At 40.4% G+C, this 5,321-nt stretch overlaps 1 pseudogene; it reads right to left on the minus strand.

Moving 5' to 3' along the window:
* Positions 1-2,660: 2,660 nt before the first annotated feature.
* Positions 2,661-3,079, minus strand: LOC100765534 (annotated as a pseudogene).
* Positions 3,080-5,321: the final 2,242 nt, after the last annotated feature.

The raw sequence follows: 5,321 nt of genomic DNA on the forward strand, positions 1-5,321 counted from the left end.
CATAATGGGTTCTGACATCAGGGTGCTAGTTAGTCCCATATAGAGAGGGAAGGATTAAAGAGCCTGAAGAAAAGAAACTGAAAGCAAAATAACATTGGTGAATTACATCCTGGGTTGCACCTCTCTTCTGTAAACACAAATTTACACCTACCCCTAGTTAAGACTCTGAAGTTCCGAACTCAGAGCATGGCATGGAAGAGGTGCTCAACTCATGTTTGTAAATAATGAGACCAAGATTACATTCCAGGTCAAGTATAACGGATCAGATACACAGAGATATATACAAAACTTGCTTACAGACCCTTAACCACTTCCAGGCCTGAGCAGGTCAAACTCGAAGACTTTTATAAGTCTGTTAGTCCCACATCCTGTCACATAAAACTGACTCTTGCTGCCTCTTTCTCCAAACATCTGTTGTAAAGCCAGTTTCCTAGCACTGCAATGCCTCTTTCTCTTACATGTGTTTGTCACGTTCATCTATTACCAGGTGCTAAGGGTCTGCCCTTGGATCTTATTTATCTCTGTACCAAAACACAAGCCAGAGCCAAGACATGGTAGGTGTTCAGTAACTATCTATTGAGTAAACAAATCAATCTGAATTTAAAAGTGTCAATAAAAGGGTAGTTGAACAGCAACAGAAGTGTGGGGAACCTGGGTGAGTTACATATTATCTACTGGAGCAAAACAGTAAGATAAACACACTCTTTCAGCACCAGTGTCCATTGAGGAGAAATGAATGCTGCAAGTTAACATAGTCTGGTTTCAAATGGGTTTAAATTATCCTCACCTGCCTATGTATTCTATATGACACTTGGGATAGAGCATTCTCTTTGCTCATTCTGCTTTCTCCAACACATTGTTTTCTTGCCTGTTCTGTTTGCTTAGATGCTGTACTGCTACAGAAGTCAGCCAATGATAAGCTATTATTCCAAGGTTACTAACCATAGCACCCACCTTGCATTTATGTAGCACTTAGGCATCATAAAATGATTCCATGTCCCCTGTCACACCATCCAGAAAGACAACTTTTGTGTTGTCCACCATAAATAATGATTTGTTGTCATTTTGTCAATCAGAGGAAGAGGGGGCAACGATATGAAATTACAGAATGGCTATGCAGTCTTCTCTCTCTCTCTCTCTCTCTCTCTCTCTCTCTCTCTCTCTCTCTCTCTCCTCAGTAAATGCTTGAAATAGCCAGGCTTCAGGCAGGTATCCAGGCTTATGACTACAGATATCCACACAGAATGTCAATTTCCATATATTCATGGTGAGCAGGCTGTTTTAATTTCCAGAAGTTATGTGTTCTCTTAGAAGACCTGCCCCTGTGATGGCAAAAGCAGAGTGTTACTATCCGCACGGATGCTCAAATGATAGTTTGTGAGTTACAATTTTTCATGCCATTAATGCATTTCTCGCACCATAATACAGTTAGCAATCCTGGAACTACATTTGAGGTTTTGGTGAGAAGTTTAGATACAGACTTTACCATGAAGGCCTTGAAAGGAGATCATGGGACCCTGGTGACTAAATCTATGCAGAAGCCAACATTACTTGTGTGTTTACCATAGGTATGCTTCTTACTGTAACAAGGCTCCTGACAACTTGAAGGATTTTCACATTACTGTACTTTAATGGAATGAGGAGGATGTCAGTATCAGCTGTCGGTGTCTTTCCTAATGACCCATGTACAACAGCTTCCTGTACATGAGCCTCAAGAGTACATGACTCAATTTGAAACTGGTCCTTGCAAGTTTCTGCAAGTTCTAGACACTGAAGAGTCCAAGGCATGGTAAATCTGTTTGAGTTCTCTGCCATGTCAATGGTTAGTATTTACTTTCTAGTCGTGCTCCCAGATTCAAATCTCTGTTCGCTCTGCTTCTAAGACTTCAAATATGTTATTCTTTCAAAGCCTCGGTGTGTTCACCTTTAAAATAGGGATAAATAATAGCAATTGCATATTGTAGAGGTTAAGTGAGGAAACCAATGGACAGTACCAGATGCAGTAAACTGTATTTAGTTTCATTATCTCCTTCATAGGGTTTCACAAGACAGAAGACAATTAAAAGCAGATGTTCCAGGAGGGAGATTTTAGGACAGAGCTCCACCAGGTATAGAGGCCATGACTCCAACAAACTCTCGATGAGAAGCTGCTACATATGAGAGACACTCAGCTCCAGGTAAAAAAGTTGTCTGATAATGGAGTAAGGCAACTGCTCAGTGAGAGCCAGCATACTACATCCACCACTGCAGGATACCTTGTGCAGCCTAGGCAACTCTTCTAGGGGGACCTTTAATCAGATTTCAAGGCTAAATAATCAGCTTGCACCTACGCAAGTCAACCCAGTATGGGCCAGTTTATTATGAGAGGTACCTGTATTAATAAAGAAGAATAAAGGTAAGAGGATGGGAAACAGCAGGAAAATTATATAATTGCATATTCTGATTTATTTGAAAGCTTCACCTGAAGAAATATACATCACAATTAAGGCCTCTGGGTTCCATTTAAAATTCTGAAACAGCTCAATTGCCTTGCAACCTCCAGCACTCTTAGAATGTTTCTTTCTGGGATTGTCGTTATTTATTTATTTACTTATTTATTTATTTTTCAGTTTCTGTGGCTTTATTCAAGTGCAAATACAATATGCATGTGAGCCATCTACTCATTTTTTGTTGTTGTTTTTGTTTTCTTCACTGTGCAGCCTGGTGTTGGCATTGGTGACTCTGATGGCCAGCTGTGCTGCTCTTTCTGCCGTGGCTTTGTGGTTCTTGGGGAAATGCAGTGTGCACTCTCAGCACAGTAAGATTTGTTGCACATCAGAAGCACTTCCAGTTCCTTGACCCTGTAGACAGGAACTTCTGGAAGCTACTAGGAAGTATGCAATTTGTTTTCTTGTTCCCATAACTGATGCTGAGCATCCGAATCTGGCCCTTGAATCTTCTCTGAAACCTATTTTCAATACCTCAGGGTTTCCAGCACTTTCACCTAATTTTAACTGACCAGTCTAATTTGTGCTGGATGAACTTCTTGGTCTTCTTCTTTTACTATCTTCAGCTTCACCACAGGCTGGAGAGCAGTCATAATGATGAGAAAGAGAGAGCAGCCACGTCTTTCTGAGAAAGAAGCTCATTGCCATTATTACATCATTAAAAAGTGCAATGAGGGCTGGAGAGATGGCTCAGAGGTTAATAGCACTGACTGTTCTTCCAGAGGTCCTGAGTTCAATTCCCAGCAACCACATGGTGGCTCACAACCATCTGTAATGAGATATGGTGCCCTTTTCTGGCATGCAAGCATATATGAAGGCAGAATGTTATATGCATAGTAAATAAATAAATCTTTTTTAAAAAAGAAAGAAAAAGTGCAACGATTGTTATAGGCTTTTCCATATCCCATAATGCAAGGAGAAATGAGCTCTGTGCCTTGAACTTCTTTTTCCATTTACATTTGACTCTTGAAAGAGGTGCTGCAGAAAGGGAGTGGGTGGTATGCTAGGCAGCCTTGTAAACAAGGCATGCCATGTATTCAGCAGAGCTGCAAGCCAGCCAAATCCTTTTCATCTGACAAGTTCCCAACAACCTCCCATGAGGACATAAAAACTGGGGAATGAGCAGCTGCTAGGCTGAGGAGGTGGCAAGGCAAGCTGACAGCCCAAGCAGAGCATGCGGTTAGTGGGTGAGGATGTACCAGAGGAAGAAAAAGGCTCACAAGTTACATTCGGAGAAGACAGCCCACCCCAATGAGCATGATGCATTGACTCCCAGATGTCTCTTTTGTGCTACCCATCTGCAGCCATCATTTCACAAATGCAAATACATATGAATCACCTGGAAATCTTGTAAGAATACCAATCCTGATACAACAGGCCTAGGGTAGAACCAGAGCCTATACGTTCCAAGGACTCCCACATGATGATAAGATACTTAGATTCTGCAGACCCTAGTCTAAGTAGCAATGTACTGGATAAGGGGATGACAACTTCTGCAACTGTAGTATTGAAGCAACAAAAGAAGAAATGATGTTATGCTGAGCTGAAGGAATTTTGTTGTGAATTTCAGTGCATAAGAAGGAAATTCTTGCTTTGGCAACAACGAAAGGTTTTTTTTAGAGAAACTAAAGGAAAATCACCATGTGTCTATATATGGCTCAAAAGAGAAACATTTTAGAATTCCATAATCCCAAAGGAGGTGTTATAGCTTTCTAGAAGTATTCTACAGGGTTGAAAGAACTACGAAAACTGTGTGTGTTACTCAATGTTGACCATAAGCTACACTCAGAACCACAAAAGTCCATGAAGTATTTTATAGCAGTTTCAAACAAAATGTTTCCTCTCTTCACTTTCTTTCTATAGTTTCTTTAGCTGCTAAGTGACCTTGCTTCATGAGGAACCCATAACAACAATAACTTAACTTTTCAGGGCACAGCACCTTTCCAATATTTTTCATATTCAATGTACGATATGATTTTTCACATTGACTTTTTAATATAAGTAATCTAATTCAATATGAAACAAAGTAGCTATGACTCATCATATAGACAAGGTCTATAATAGTTATCCTGTAGGAAACTATGATGACAATGGAATACCCTGTATCCAAACTATTTGAATTGGAGAAATCTTTTAAACAAAAATGAAAGAGCCCCTCACATTGTGGCTTCTAAGGTTATGAACCAGATAGGATTAATATGAGTGCCATGAAAGTGGAAAAAGAGAGTAATATAACTTCCCATCCCCCTTTGAGACTGTATAAACTGAGGCAACACTAGGGAAATTAGTCTCTGGGGAACTGGCTTCTATAAGTCATTAGGGACATTTGGTTTCTATTGTTTGTGGTTCCCATAATATCAAAGCTGAGAGAACAATAAAGAAAAGCCAGACATTACTAAAAAGAATTTGGCATGAGGGGAGCAATATTTGATGCCCAGTGTTTTAGGTCAGATAGGACCATGTCTACAAGAGAACTCTTGTTGACTGCACAGGGACCTCAGGACTGCCAAGAAGCCTAGGTGGCTTTGCTGGGCCCCATAGTGAGACATGATTTCTACAATAGAGATAAGGCTTTAGCAGATCTAAGTGACTTAGATTAGCATTTAGATTACATTCAGAAAGTGCTAAAGTGAGGGAGAAGGAATGAAATGGGTAAAGACGTGGCTAGGTGGTAGAATACTTGCCTAGCATGTACAAAGCTCTGAGTTCAATTCTCAGTGTTAGCAGAAGAGGGAAATAAGACGAGGAGGAGGAGGATAGGAAAAGAATTGGACCAGAGGATGTGAAATCAGACAAAGGAGTCTATCCAGACTACTTAGGGCACATGTGGAAATA

Source organism: Cricetulus griseus, chromosome 2 (genome assembly GCF_003668045.3).
Source record: "Cricetulus griseus strain 17A/GY chromosome 2, alternate assembly CriGri-PICRH-1.0, whole genome shotgun sequence".
NCBI lineage: Eukaryota > Metazoa > Chordata > Mammalia > Rodentia > Cricetidae > Cricetulus > Cricetulus griseus.